Here is a 16770-nt window from a genome sequence, read left to right as displayed (position 1 = left end):
AATCTCTTTGAAATAAGCCCAGTGAACATAGGGGCTGCTGATGTGCTTATGCGATGGGGTGTACCCAACATAAAAATACGCATTTGTTTCAAATATATGTAATCCCAGTCAGACAGTGAGTGAGCAGTCGTAAGCAGGAGGCATACGGCATTTGGCTAGTGGTATTTGGGAGATGATAGTTCCTTTAACAATAGAATATGTTATTCCCTTTATGTGGTAAGTAAAAATCTCCATTAAAGGTAACAGGTTACGTTTTATGTTTGAAATCTTTGGCTTTGAAAATATTTACCCAAGAAGGTAAACAATGACCTGGGTGCATACACTAGACATACACTAGAATATGTGAGGAAAGTGCTCAGAAAGTGTAAGCATCTTATAAATATATATGATTTCATATATTTGATAGGCAGTACAATGTTGTCTTTAAAAATACGAAGTAAAATAATATCCCTGAGCTAGAGAGAGAATATTATCACGATGTTTTTTAAGGTATTCACAAATACTTGGGCATCTTGTTACATCCGGTTGCTTAGCTGGGGAGGTAAGAAGAAGTTGCCTTATAAGACAAAGGTAAAACTATAGTATCTTGCCCAGAGGAGGCAACAGGGATGTTTCAAGGTCATAGAAAAGAGCGTGATGTCAGAATGCTGGAAGATTCCTAAGAAGAGAGTATGTAGGAGGACTAGGTTTCTATTAGACGGCCTCCTGTTTTCGCTGTTGCAGTTGTCTGATTTGAACAGCTACTGTAGGGTCTGTAACACAGCGAATCGCTCTGCCTTCCTTGAGGCAAAATGGTATCTTGAACTCAGTCAGAGATGGTTTTATGGGCTTTTCCATGCTGTTTTTCAACTTCCAGTTTAAGGATGTTTTATGGATCACAAAACATTGCAGTGTTGACTTTTGTGTAGGCCTTCCATACGGAAATTGGTCAAGTAAAATCTTTTTGACTGAGAAGTTTTGGTGGCTCAGCTTCTTTGGAATTGTAAAGTTAAGAGTGATAGTCAACTATTGTGAAACGGTAGAAAACATTCCAGAGTGTGAGAGTATCTTATTTATTGGGTTAAAATAGCATCGTTAGTGGAGTTTTTAAAAGCCAAATTCAAGGCAATTTGACACAAAATCTCCAGAAGCCAGAATCATCCTTTTGTTTCGTATTGGACACATTGTGCAACTGAATGGGCCTCGATGACACTATTACTATTTTGTTAGAGTTTTCATTTTTAAATAACCTCTACCCCCAAGATGGGGCTTGAACCCGCGACTCTGAGAGCAAGAGTTGTGTGCTCTGTTAACCGAGCCAGCCAGACACCTCTATCACATATTTTCTATTTCCCAATGTCAGAATGATGAATCCTGGGTCGGAAATACGTGTTCTGGCCTGGCTTGGTCATGCAGCTGAGGACAGGCTTCAGATCTCTTGAACATTAATTTCCTTCCCTTCAAAATAAAGACAGTAATATCTGCCCTGCATTTCTCACAGGGTATGGTGCACACAGCAAATGAGCTGATTTCTATTTTACACAACTAGTATTTTTAATTAGTGGCATTCTTGACAATTCATTTATTGCAATTTGTCATAAAAGTTGTTAAATGGGTTGTTGTATGTCTTTAATTGCAAGTTTACTAGCAACAAATTCCCTCATTTTTTGTGCCTGAACATCTTTTTATACAGCCTTTATTTTTAAAGACTGTGTAAACAGGACATAGAATTTTTGTTTGGCAGTTTTTTTTTTCTTTCAAACCTGTTGGTCTTGTGGTTTTGAAGATCATGTGTCTTTGTCTCTGGCTGATTTTAAGATTTTTCATTTGTCTTTATTTTTCTTCTATTTTACTCTGATGTTTCTAGGTAGTACAGTTTTCTTTTTATTTATCCCCCTTAGAATTTGAGGAGCTTCCTGAATTTGTGGATTGGTATGTTTTCGATGAAATTCATCGGCAAATTCTTGACACAGAGCTCTACTCCACTGTTGCTTTTCATTTTTTTTCTGAGATCTCAATTATAGGTTTGATACATGGTTTCACTGTGCCCAACATGCTCATACTTGTTTCACAATTTTCTCCTCTTTCTTTCTCTATATATACTTGTGCGAATATTTTCCTTTGACTTTTTCTTCCAGTTTTCTAGCCTGCTTTCCATCACTATACCTGTTATACTGTCAAGCTCATCTATGGGTTATTACTCTAGTTACTGTATTTTTTCGGTTTTCAAATGTGCATTTCATTCTTTTCTATAGATACCAGTTAATCTATGTTTTCACCTTTTTCCTCTGTTACTTTGAACATACTAATCAAAATTCTTTTAAAATTTTGTCGGTTAATGCCAATAATTGGGTTACTGTGAGCTTTTTTTTCAGTATCTCTTTAGTCTTGGTTTTAGTAATTGAGTATACAGATTCTAGAGGCTCTAGATGATTCATTTAAGTCCAAAGAGTTGTCAGCTTTCCTTCTGCTAAGCAAAGAAGATGGAGAGGTGGCCACTTCCTGTACTCTAATCAGTGACTGGGCTGAGTCAAGTGCTAATAGTCTTCATACCTTGGAGGGGAACCTAGCTGCTGAGGCATAGATATTTAGAGCATCCCCTGGAGCGTTCACAGGTACTAAATACAATTCAGGGCAATACTTCTGAGAATCCTGCTCTTCGGTTCAGAAGCTTTCTTCCTAGCATCATCTGTATAGCTTCGTATGGCAGCAAATGTCATGGGTAAAACTATGCGTGTGTCACCTTGATGTTTCATCGTTTATTTCTCACTCAGATCTCAGTGCCTCCTGTCCCTAATGTCTTTATCTCCAGCCCCACAAAACTGCTAAAACGTCTGCTGGATTCCCTGTCCCATATGTGTGGTCCCCTGCTCAAGCAAAGCCCATATTCTCAGCTCTTGGTGTCTGTCTAGATTGGCAAATGCCCCCACTCTTCAACCCGGGGGGAGAAAAGCATCATCAAAATTCAGCTCCCCCCTTCAATGCCTCCTGCATCTGAAATCTTGAAGCTAGTAAATTCAACTTCATGGTGACTAAATATAATAAATTGGCAAAACTCGTCTTTCTCCTAGGAGTGCTCTACACGCAGCACACACACACGTGCACACATATGTATGTAAAAACTCACTTTTTTTTCTGAACATAGGCATCCCATGATCCGTGAATCACTCTAACTTTGCAGATGAATCCCACATATAGGCAGTGAAGAATGCAGGAAAGCCTGGAGCTTCCCTCTTCCTAGAGACCGTTGTCCTTTATCAAGTTGTTACTGATAACAGAGTGGTATCTTGTCATTGGCATATAATAGAGTCAATAAGTTAATAGCATGTCAACTTCTTTTCTCATTGGTATGTGGACGACTATCCCCCAAACAAGAATATATTTCTTCCAGAAGAAATGTTGCAAATGGTAGTTAGTAGCTTTAGAAATAATGTCTTTAACAATATACTTCAAGTAGGGCTTAAATTAACTACACTTCTGTGGATTGACCTAGAATTTTTGTGGAATCTGTCTAGCGACGGATGGATACTCAAAGTGAACTAAAATATACAATGCTATTTTTAAGTGATTGTATATTCCAGATAACATATTAGAAGTCACCGAGCTTCCGTCTTACAACCAGGGTGTTCAGAATGCCGGGAATGGGGTCTACCTGCCCGCCTTCCCCTCCGTGGCCTGCGCGACGCGAGGAGATTCGGGGAGCGTGGGGAGAGTGAGAAATTCGGGGCCGTGGTGTGGCTTTGCTCGTTATCTGAGGCTGACGCTCCGATGAGCAGTGCTGTGACTCTCTCAGGGTGTGTCCCTTGCCCTTGGGCCTGCCATACATCCTTTCAGACTCACTTCCAATTGTGTCCACGACCCTGGCAAACGAGGTAGGCAGGCCGTGCCTCAATTGTGTTGGCTTCTCACCTGGAACTAATGCTGAGTACCTTTTGCCTTCTGCTTGGTGGTTTTAGCAGCGTGCCTTAGGTCTCCCTCTGCCCCTAAAAGTGTAGCCTCAAAGTGGGGAGGAGCTAACGCCCCTTAAGAAACCCCTCAGTCAGTGGGGATGGGTGGGCGGTTGTGCGGGAAAGAGGCTTCTGCAGTTCCTCCCAGGGGCCAGGTGGAGTGGAGCCTCACTTGGCCACGGTGACAACCCAACTCCATATACTTGTTTGGGTTGTATTTCCTATTTCACTTTACATGGTGCTTCATTCTTATTCTCTGGGGTTGCCTTTTATTTTGTTATTTTTAAGTATATTTATTTATTGATGAGAGAGAAAGAGAGAGAGAGTTAGAGAGAGAGTGTTAGAGACACAGGCAGAGGGAGAAGCAGGCTCCACGCAGGGAGCCCGATGCAGGACTCGATCCCAGAACCTTGGGGTCACGACCTGAGCCAAAGGCAGCCGCTCAACCGCTGAGCCACCCAGTTGTCCCTGGGATTGCCTTTTACTATTAGCACATAAGTTTTAATTTTGCATTCTGCTTTTAAAGAGAACTTGGCCTAAGATTCATGCCAAAATACTTTTTTTTTTTTTTCTGTAGAGGAAAATGAAAAAAAAAAAAAAGAAAGAAAGAAAAAGCATCAGACTAAGCCACATCCATTTACGGTGGGAGAGGTGGTAGGGAAAAAGCTAAAACAATGTATTTTTCAAAGGTATTTGGTTTACAAATCCGTCATCTTTCAAGTCACCAAGTGAGGCCAGTGAAAGAATTCTTTTACTAACTATGAGGTCATCCGTGGACCTAATCAGTTTCCTTCCCTCCCTCCCTCCTTTTTTACTTCCCCTTAATATATATTCCCTGATTAGGTTCTGGTGGTATAATGAGTAGTAAAATGTGGCGTGATTACTGCCTCTTTGGAAAGTTTTATTTCTGTGAAATTAATTAGGTAACTACACAAACAGAAGCACACGTGCCAGAGTGAATGCCTTGAAGGACAAGAACACAGTGACCAGAAAGCCTGTTGTAGGAGTCTGACTTAGCGAGGGAGATCCGGGCCAGCCGCCTTGAGAGGGTGACACTTGAGCTGCCATCGATCAACAGGATGAAAACGAGTTAATTAGATGGAGAGAGAAGGGAAGAGTTTTCTAACAGGGGGACAGAGGAAGCGTGCTCAAGACCTGTTGTCCGGAAAGCTTGACAGTTTCGAGGGAGTCCAGATAAGCCCGAAGGAGGGCGATGTGCCAAGTAGGAGGGACTGTCACAAAATGCTGCTTTGAGTATTAAAGGATGAAATGTGTACGCATGTATGTATGTGATTGTGTGTGTGTGTGTGATGGTGACAGTAAGGAGGGGCCTTGTGAATAAACCAGATGATGTTGGAGCAAAAAGCAAATCTATGCAGGACCTGGGGAGAACAGTATATAATCCATGCAGACTAACAGATACTTAAAGTCATGGATATTTAAAAATGTGAGAATTGTAGGAATTGATGATTTTTAGTTAGTGGATTTCTAGTTACATAGAGTTGAAAGATAAGGGATGAGGTATTTATTCATTTATTGATGGATTTATTTGTCCTACCTCTTGATGATATCTTAAGACCTGCATCAAAAGCTTCTAAAACTCTATATCTAAGTAGTTTTATATTGTTACAAAATTTATAGATTTTAATTAGTTATTTGTTAATTTTTAGGGTCGTAATTGTAGGTAGACTTTTCTCTTTTAAAAGCATTTCAACTAAAATTTGACTTGAGATTGATTTTAACAGTGTAACACGGAGCGTCTGTAGAGATGGTGCTGAAGCATGGTGCAGGGCCACATTTAATTACTCCGTCCCAGATGAGTTCCTGTGCTTAAGTTTTAATAAAGTTAAATTGCCTGCGTACTCACACAAGTTTGGATTCTGGTTCTGCTAATTCCTCCCAAATTTGAAATTCAGGGAACTAGAGTCAAATTATTTTCCACTTAGAGCTATATTTCCTTTGATATTTCTTAGCAATTTTGCCTTAATGGAACCCAAAGTTCTATTCCAGACACAGTGTAAAGTGACCCTTTTTAAGATTTAGCATAATATATACAAGAGCTCTTGCCCACAATTCTCCCTTTTTAATTATATACCTTGGTTTAGTTTTATTGGTTACTTTCAAACTTAACCTTTTATGAAATCTCTTAATCCTGTATTGTTTTTAAAATGTTTAATAAGGGGCACCTGGGTGGCTCAGTGGGCTGAGCATCTGCCTTTGGCTCAGGTCCTGATCCCGGGGCTCTGGGATCGAGCTGGTGCGGTGTGGGGCTCGCTGCTCAGTGGAGAGCCTCCTTCTCCCTCTCCCTGCCCCTTCCCCCCGCCCCCCAGTATGCACATCCCGTGCTCATTCTCTCTCTTCTCTCTCTCTCTCTCTTGCTCTATCTCAAATAAATTAATAAAATCTTTTAAAAATGTTTAATAAGTAAATGGAGAAACAAGTATTTATTCAGTAATTACTACATGACAGGAAGATTTGTACCATGAACAATAAATAAGAGGGGATTAGAAGTGGGGGAATTAATTGGGCAGATTATCGAGATGTTGAATAACAAGTATAAAAGGTAAAGTGTGGGACTTCTCGATTTGTTCCTTACAACATTCATAGTAGAGGATAACTACCCTTGGACTGTGAGAAACAAAATCGGAGAAATATCTCCTCCTTTAGTTTCTGTAGACAGACACAAATTAAGAAACCAATCTTAAAAGCAGTGGTAATAGACACTGTTTCTGTGGACTTTTGTCATTAGGGTGAACCATAGTTACCAATACTGTTAAATACTGTTAAAATGTTGCAAAAGGTGTTAAAATTTTTCCACCACTCAGGACTCAGTAACTTGGTTTTTCTTTAAACATTAAAAGGACGTATTTCAAAATGTTGATGGTGGTCATAGAACTATTGTTGGTTTTTTTTATCCAACTATTTTATCCATATTTTCCAAATAATCTTTAATAGGTATGATTTATTTTTGCTAAAGTAAATAAATACTTGAATGAAAAGAAATGACCATCTGAGACAAAACTTCAAAGTGATAGCTTCCGTTAAATCTGAATTGTTCTCTTGTGGGGGTTGGTTATTTTTTTTTAATACTTTTGTGCATGAATCGCAATATCTTTTATGATAGAATTACATATAGAGAAAAATGATATGAAAGGAATCTTCTATTTCATGCTAAGTTACACTCAATGGAGATACATCTAGTGGGAGAATTTCTTTGAATAATTTGACTCTCAATGGTATAGGATACAACTCTTACTGGGATCTAAGAATTTTTTTCCTTGAAATATAGTGACACAGTACACAGCGTTACATTCTTTTGAAGTGTACAGCACAGTGACTGGACAGCTGTACATTCATCACGCTGTGCTCAACACAACTGTAGCTACCATTTGTCACCATACGATGCGATTTCAGTACCACTGACTATGTTCCCTGTGCTGTGCCTCTTATCCCTGGGACTTACTGGTTCCAGGACTGGGAGCCTGTATCTCCCACTCCCCTTCACCCATTTTGCCCATCACCCAGCCCTTCCATTCTGGCATCCATCAGTTTGTTCTCTGTATTTATGGGTCTATTTCTACTTTTTATTTGTTTTTTGGATTCCACATATTAGTGAAAATTATACGCTATTTGTCTTTTTTGAACTTATTTCACTTGGCATAATACCTTCTAGGTTCATGCATATTTTTGCAAATGGCAAAATCTCATAATTCTTATGGCTGAGTAATATTTCTGTGTGTGTGTGTGAGAGAGAGAGAGAGAGAGAGAGAGAGAGAGAGAGAAAGAGAGAGACCACATTTTCGGTATACCTTCTACGGTCTATGGACACTTGGATTGCTTCCATCTTGAGTATTGTAAATAATTGCAATAAGCATAAGGATGCCTGTATCTTTGAATTAGTGTTTTTTTGTTTTTCTTTGGGTAAATACCCAGTAGTGGAATCAGTGGATCAGATGGTAATTCTATTTTTAATTTCTTGAGGAAACTTCATACTATTTTCACTAGGGGCTGCACTGATTTACATTCCCACTAACAGTGCATGAGATTTCCTTTTTCTTCACATTCTCATTTTTTTCTTTTTGAGTCTGGCCATTCTGACAGACATAAGGTAATATGTCATTGCATTTGCATTTCCCTGATAATGATATTGAGCATGCTTTCATCTGTCTGTTGCCTAACTGGATGTCTTTTTTGGAGAAATGTCTTTTCAGGTCCTCTGCCCATTTTTTAAATTGGAATTAATGTTTGTTTTAAATAAGTTATTATCATCACTGACTTATTTTAGTAAATAACTAAAAGAACAATTTAAAATTACCAAGTTTTCCTTTTATCTGTTTTGTGAAGAGCAAAGAGTAACCTATATTTTTTCCTTTCTCTCTCTTTTTTTAGTGGTGGTAACAGTTATGTCGATTGCAGACTCTGAACTCACAAGCCCTTTAGTCCACATGGGCTCCTACTCACTTAGCAGCTGTGGTGTGAATTTGATCACGTGCACCCACCTTATCATGTGGTTGCTCGGGGGGGTGTCTATGCTTTTAGAAATGAAATGCTTTTATATTCTTCCTCAATGAGAGAAAAATGATTATATTTTACTTAGGGAAATGTCTGTTACGTAGAGAAAATTTGAAAATTTATTTTTAAACAGAAAAGCTTAGTTTCCCTATTAGAGAAATGGGAGACAATGGTCATTGGAAAAGCTGACTGACTCTAAGCCATAAAAAGCTGTTTTAGAATAATGTCTATTCATTTGTGAGGGGACACTGGCCCAAATTGCTTAATGCTTTTAAATGTTGATTTCCTTTTCTGCAATACATGGATAATAGTACAACTTTCTATGAGGGTTGTCATGAGGATTAAAGGTAGTAAGTAAATCTCGTAATAAATAGTAGGTATTTAATGTAATAGTTCATACCATTGTTAAAGTTAACATAGATTCTTTAAACTGTCAGGTATAGTTTTTTTTTTTTTTAAATGAGATGTATGTTATACACAAAGTTTTGAGTTGTCTTGGTACTTTTTAGGTGTGGATGAAATTTGGAGATTTAGTTGCATGAGACAAAGAAATTTGGCAACAATAACCACCATCACCTCCACGTAGATAAACAAAGGAATAATGGAGAGTATTAATAATTGGCATCATTATACAGCAAGTGTATATTTTCCCTTTCTCTTCCTTTCCTTCTTTCTTTCTTTCTTTCTTCCTTTCTTTCTTTCTTTCTTTCTTTCTTTCTTTCTTTCTTTCTTTCTTTCTTTCTTTCTTTCTTTCTTTCTTTCTTTCTTTCTTTTTCTTTCTTTCTTTCTTTTTCCTTCTTCCTTCTTGAATTTTCAATAATGAAAGCATTTCACTTTGATAGTGATATGAAGGAAACTTTATTTGAAGGATAAGTTAATTGCTTAATTATTATTTTGTGAAGCGTATGCACCATAAACATCCCACCTGATATCAAAGGGTATTTTTACTAGACCATAGTAGTATAGTAAACACAATGCAAAATAAAAGAATAAGTGTGGAGTTTTTTCAGCATTTTATAGCTGTCAAACTTCAGGTAAAGCATATCTATTGTAAAAAAATTTAAACGACATAGAAATATTGAGTGAAAAATAAAAGTCCTCTTTAATTCCCTTTCAACTCAAAAATATTGACTTTCTTCCTGAGATTTATCTAAAATATATACATTTAAGTCTCACATACACCATATACAGTGATGCTCAGATAGATAAGAACATACACATTTTGATAAATATGCATTGTGCTGTGCCTTGTCGTCTTATAATGTCTCTTGGACATCTTTTTTTCATGTCAATGTAGTCTACCAACTGTATGGTATTACATTTATGGAGGTGTTCTCCAATTATATTTCTAGAAAAACTTGCGTGTGGGCATAGAGACATAAATTTATGATAATGTCATTTGTGCTAATGTAAAAATTCTAAAAATTATTAATTATAGTATCTTGAAGCAATTGAATACTATGTAGATGTTAGAATGAACTAAAATTTCCATGTGTCAGTGTAGCTCAATCTTTAAAATTTGAGTGAAATAGGAAGCTTCAAAGGATAATTATAATGTTATATCACTTTCAGAACCCTTACAACCATAAAAGTAATTTTATATATTAGTTATAGCTACTTAAATATGTAGTAAAATTGTGAAAATGTAGAGGCTAGATTTCTGTTTTCAGCAGATCTTTACAGGCCTGTCTATCCTTACAGATGATGATATTCTCAGTGTGGTGGTTGTGTCAGTTTACATGTCCTTCAGCAATGTTTGAAGAATTATCAGATTTCTTATTTTTTGCATGTAAAAATCTAAATAACTCACTGGTGTTTTGTTTTCCTTTACACAGTTAGTGCTGTTGACCATTTTCATATGTTTTTAAAAGATTTTATATATTTTACATATTTATTTGAGAAAGAGAGAGCATGTGTGTGTGTGAGCAGGAGGAGGGACAGAAAGGGAGAGAGAGGATCTTAAGCAGAGCCAGACACCGGGCTCCATCTCAAGATCCTGAGATCACGACTGGAGTCAAAACCCAGAGTCCAACCAACTGAACCACCCAGGTGCCCCAGAGCATTTTTCATATCTTATGAGGACCATTTAAATCTTCTCTTTTGTACATTACCTTTTAAATACTTTGTTTTTTCTTTCCCCTTAAGTTCGGATTTTTATAATTCACTTCTAAGAATTGCTTGTACACACCTTAAGTACTTTCTATCGTTTATGTTCATCGAAAATACTTTCTTGTTCTCTCTTTAAAAATTGTATTACAATGTCATTTATTACGTAGAGATTTTGAAATTTTATTACTCTCAGTTTTAGCATTCATTTCCTCTATAAATTTGGCTTTACTTGTTGGAGGAGTCTTTTCTTAAAGATTATAAAGAGATTCTAAGATCCAGTTCCGTATTGAAGGCATTAATGCTTTGCACTAAGGTCTCTGGCATAGTTGGGATTTTTTCTGGTTGTTCAAAAGTGGAGACCACCATCCACTCCTCAACCCCTGGCCTATACATAGCCAACTGTTCTACCTTAATTTTTCCATTGATTTGTAAGGCTAAGTCTGGCATATGTAAGTGTCATATATTTAAATCTATTCTGTCTAATTCTGTGCCAATGCAATACTTGATTCTTCGTTCCTTTGAACATTATAAGCTGTCTTTATGTCTGTCAGAAAGAATTCTACTCCTTAGTTTTCAAAATTGTCTTGGCTGTTTTTATAAACTTTTCCATGTTATTGTGGCATCTGTCTGTTAAATTCCATAAAACATTCTACATGATGGATATTCTTCAGTTGTTTCTTTAGACCAGTTCTCCATGGAGCTCTGTCCTTTGTGATTCTTTGGCTTCTGACTTCTTATTGGATTTAACCGGTGGGAGGCACCAGCAGGAGCCTGGGGAGAGAGCGAGCGAGCTAAGGGAGTTTATTGCTCTGGCTCCCTCTCTGGCTTTAGCAGATGTGGCAATAGATGGGTACATACTTCTATTCCCACAAGTCCTGTATTACAAGGCTCCGGTTCCATCTGGATTTCCCTAACTCCAGAGCTTCCCTTCCATCATGTCTGGGAGGTAGTGGTGGTTGTGGTAGTGAAGGGAGAGATAACAAGCAACATCCTTCCTTTAACTATCATCACATCTCTGTACCAAGTCCCTTTGGATGTGATTTATCTTTTCTTTAAGCCTCTGGCTTATCCCCTGTTGGGGTTGGAAGTGCATTGATTTTATAGTTTAATTTGAGAGGACTGTCATTTTTGAGATAGAGCCTTGTAATCCACATATATGTTACACATCTCTATTTATCTAGTTCTACTTCTGGGTGCTTTGATGATATTGTAAACTTTTTTTCTATAAGGATCTCCCTTAACTTCTGTAAGTCTTATTCCCAGGATGATTACTGTTTTTTTTTTTCATAATTGTGAATATTTAAAAAGACACACATTCTAAATCGTTGTTGGTGATGAATATTGATTTTTACATGTTGACTTTCCATCCAGCAAACTTACTATTTTGCTTCTTCTGGTAGATTTTTTTGAGGTTCTTTTCTATATACTGGGTAGATAATCATGTTGTCTCTGTATCATAAAAATAATAATAACAATCATTGCTGACACTTATTGAGAACTAACTTTTTTGAAAGGTACTTTAAGCAGAATCACTTATTTAATCTTTATTTCAAATCTATGATATAGATACTGTTTTTATTGTGTATTTATACTTTAAAACATTTTTTTTGAAAAATTTATTTATTTTTCCCTAGTTTTATTGAAATATAATTGACATAGAACACTATATAAGTTGAAGGCGTGGAATGTGAGGTTTTGTTACACATATGTGCTATGAGATGATTACCACAGTAAGTTCAGTTAACACATCCATCATCCCATATAGTTCCTTTTTTGTGTGCGATGAGAAATGGGAGATCTCGTCTCTGAGCAAGTTTCACGTATTCAGCGTGGTATTGTTAGCTACAGGCAGCATGCTGTACACTACATCCCCAGAACGTATTCATCTTATAACTGGAAGTTGGTACCCTTGTGCCACCTTCACTAGTTCTCCTCCACCCCTGGCAGCCGTCATTCTTCTTCTGTTTCTGTGACTTTGGAGTTTTTAGACTCTACATATTAAGTGAGAACAGACAGTGTCTATCTTTCCCTGACTTATTTCACTTAGCATAATGCCCTTATTATCCATGTTGTTACAGATGTCAGGATTTCCTTCTTTTTTATGGCTAAGATTTCACTATATATATATACATTTTCCATATCCATTCGTCCACTGATGAACACTGAGGTTATTTCCTTGTGTTGGCTCTTGTGAATAATGCTGCTATGAACATGGGGGTGCAGGCAGTGATTTCTATTACTTCAGATATATACACAGAGGTGGGACCGCTGGATCATATGGTAGTTCTATTCTTAATGTTTTAAAAAAGCTACATACTGTTTCGCATAATAGCTGTACTAGTTTACATGCCCACCAGCAGTGCATATGGGGTCCCTCTTCTCCACATCCTCACCAACACTCGCTATCTCTTGTTTTTTTTTGATAGCAACCATCCTAACAGGTGTGAGGTGGCATCCTATTGTGATTTCAATTTGCATTTCCCTGATGACTAGTGATGTTGAGTATTTTTCATACGCCTGTTGGCCATCTGTATATGTTCTTTGGAAAAGTGTCTATTCAGGTCCTCTGTCCATTTTTAAATTGGATTATTTATTTTTTATTATTGGGTTGGAAGAGTGTCTTGTATATTTTGGATATTAACTCCTTATCAGGTAGATGATTTGCTAATATTTTCTCCCATTCCATAGATAGACTTTAAACAAATTTTGATTTTTTCTTTTTCTCTGCAGATTTTTAGTTTAATATAGTCCACTGCTTGATTTTTGCTTTTGTTGCAGTGCGCTATTGGTATCATATCTAAAAATTCATTGTCAGACCAGTGTCAAGGAGCTTTTTCCTTATATTTTCTTCTAAGAGTTTTATGGTTTCAGATCTTACATTTCAGTCTTTAATCCATTTCAAGTTAACTTTTGTGAGTGATGTAAGGTAGGGTTCAATTTCCCTAATCGAGAAAAAAGAGGATAAATAAAATCAAAAGTGAAAGAAGCGACATTATATCTGATACTTCAGAAACACAAAGGAATATAAGTGATTACTATGAACACTTCTATGGCGATAAATTATACATTGCTACCAAATGAATATTGGTGTCAAAAAGTCAGAAATAATATCAAGAAAAATAATATGAACATATACTAAAACAAGAACAGCATGAAGAAATGGGGTTATTTCTAGGAGTATGTGGGAAGTTTAATTTTTGAAAAATTAATCTATTAACATAATTCATCCAGTTAACATTTTAAGGACAAAAATTATCAGAGATGTTCAGTAGACACTCCACATTTCTGATTAAAATCATTAGTAAAACAGTAGAAGGAAAATTCATTAGTATGGACGAATGCATATCTAACCTGTTACAATTTTGAAAATTCAAAATCTCTGAAAATATAAGAATCTCTTCTATCACCATTATTATTTTGTAGTTTTCTGGAGATGGTGGTCAGAGGCTAAGAACATGTATCAGGCAGAAATTTGGACAGGAGTAGACGAATTTATTGTTGTTTGAAATATGACTGTACAACTGTATGGTAGGGGTTTCTGTGAAAAATCTCCCTCCCTGCGGTGCTTGGGCCCTCTGAACAGATGTCACTCGTAACAAGATTGTCTCCCTTTGGTAGCCAAACTATACCTAAAACACAGAAGAAATGTAGATCTTATGTTATAAATGAAGCAGCCTTGCTGTAGTGCAGTGGTTTGGATATAGGTACAAAAGCTATGTGGCTGGTAGTAATGGCAAATGGTGAAGGAATTATTTTGAATCAAACTACTCTAGAACACATAGAAATGAGAAAATCATTCTAATTCTTACGGAAAATGTGAATAGCATATACATTGAAATAAATATGTAAAATTTTTATAATATAAAAAGATCCAACATAAAATTTCAGTATACTAAAAAGCATACTGAAATGTAAACACTATGAATGAGATTATATAGATAACTGGAAAGTTTTAGGCAAAAATGTAAATATTTTGTTAGAGTGCTAAGATTAGGGTTGCTTTATTTCGTTTTGAAAAAAATATATATTTAATATTGTTAAATCATCTTTTTAGGAAAATGTTTCCAAAAAATCATAGCATTGTTACACGGTTGTGTAGAAGGGTCAGGGCCTAGTGCTGTGCATATACAGCACACCCTGCCTCCTATGAAGGTGTAACACAAGAAAAGCACAATATTAACCTACATTTATGTTACTATTTAATTTTCTAATAGATTGTAGGCACATACATTTTTCAGTTTAGTTATCACTACATCTTTCACATGCTGGCTTTTCTGCAGGTGTGCAAACTTTAGAAGAGCCAGGACTATGTATCCATGGGGCCTGCCCTACAGCCTGGCCATAGCTAATTATCAGACATAAAACCCCTGGACTGTTGGTTGGAGCAGATCACCCCTACAAAGTATGTAGGCATAGAGTATTATCCATATTTTTATGAATGATAAATTTGTTTTGAAAGGTTAATGATTGGGGATCCCTGGGTGGCTCTGCGGTTTGGCGCCCGCCTTTGGCCCAGGGCGTGATCCTGGGGTCCCAGGATCGAGTCCTGCGTCGGGCTCCCGGCATGGAGCCTGCTTCTCGCTCTGCCTGTGTCTCTGCCTCTCCCTCTCTCTCTCTCTCTCTCTTTGTCCATCATGAATAAATAAATAAATAAATCTTAAAAAATAAAAAAGAAAGGTTAATGATCTTGGCCTAATAAGGGTTGGCAGAAAGCATTCTTTTGTATTAGGAACCCTATTATTGTGCTTCCTGGGTTACATCATATTACTAGTAACATCAGGAGGTCCCTACATTCTCTATTCAACAGGAGAATCAGTGAGGTGATATGTGGTGTCAACCCAATATATAAGGAAAAATATACACAGATGCCTCTTGATGATAATACCCTCATTGACTAATAGCGTACAAGCAATTACACCGAATACCAGTTTTGTTTACAGCTGAAGAGCCAGTTCAGAAGTGAACACATGATGCCTTTAAAACTTTTACTCCTTGAAAAAATGAGTGGGAAATATCAGAAAGGGAGAAAGAACATGAGAGACTCCTAACTCTGGGAAACGAGCAAGGGGTGGTGGAAGGGGAGGAGGGCGGGGGGTGGGGGTGACTGGGTGACGGGTACTGAGGGGGGCACTTGATGGGATGAGCACTGGGTGTTATTCTATATGTTGGCAAATTGAACACCAATAAAAAATAAATTAAAAAAAATAAAACCTTTTACTCCTTGAGTAGCCTTGCCTCTAGTGTTCTTTCTTCCTTCAAAGTTCCCTGCCCCAGAACTTGCTGGTGAAATTTGGTGGCTTCTCTATGATAGGATCCTGAGAATTCCTTTTAATCACTGACATTATTTTCATATTTTTGATCCTTTCTTATATTTCCAGCTACTCAAGAGAAAATGTACAGTCATAGTTTTGGGACCCTGGCATCCTCTCTCAAAGATAAGAATTAACTTAGATTGGTCTACTACTGTTTGTCAAATACTCAAATATTTAGACTTCTTACTTCTTGAGAAAGAAAATTGGCTTGTCTTAATATACTTGGTTTCTGCCTTCATTTCTTCTCAGATCCAGTCTATATTTATTACATTTTTTTTATTGAATATCATCGGGAAATGTCTTTTTTTGGTACCATTTATTGATTCTATGAAAGTTTGCCACATGTAAGTTTGAAACAGAATGGAACACATGCACATTTTGTGTATACTACATTGTTTTCTTGTAGGATTTACTGTTAATAAACCTTTTTCCGCCTGGAGTATTGACTTGGGATTATAGCAATTGTGTATGCAACAAGAGTTTATGTGTCCTAATCAGGATTTCTGTTAGGTGTTGTGAGAAACAATTCTACCAATTATATTTTATAGAACAGAATATTTCCAGAAAAGCAACTAGAATAAAAATGAGGCAGTTGGATAGGTTCAAAACTAAAAGAAAAGAAAATATCAAAATGAGAAATTGGGACAGAGGAACAATTCTTTGTACATATTATTATGTAGATGAGTTTCTAGCTACAGCAAAAGTCTATGTCTCTGTTGCTCAGTAAACTGTGTTAAATAGTGTCACATAAACTCCCTGTTATTTTATATTTCTATTTTCTTCCCCTGTCTTAATTGTCCTTTGATAGATCACAAATTACTATTTATATTTTAGCTACTAGTAACAGAAGTGCACCTTTGGAACCTCGGTTGTATTGGTTACTGCTTTGTGTTGTCAAAGATAATTCCTGA

General features: G+C 36.8%; 1 protein-coding gene across 1 annotated transcript in view; it reads left to right on the top strand.

Annotated features, from left to right (window-relative positions):
* The window catches only part of MARCHF1 (membrane associated ring-CH-type finger 1), a 798496-nt gene that overhangs the window by 1902 nt on the left and 779824 nt on the right, over positions 1–16770 (top strand). The gene's annotated exons all lie outside the window — the stretch shown is intronic.

Source organism: Canis lupus, chromosome 15, assembly GCF_011100685.1.
Source record: "Canis lupus familiaris isolate Mischka breed German Shepherd chromosome 15, alternate assembly UU_Cfam_GSD_1.0, whole genome shotgun sequence".
Lineage (NCBI taxonomy): Eukaryota > Metazoa > Chordata > Mammalia > Carnivora > Canidae > Canis > Canis lupus.
Note: the sequence above shows the minus strand (reverse complement) of the source record. Positions and strands in the feature narration are given on the sequence as shown.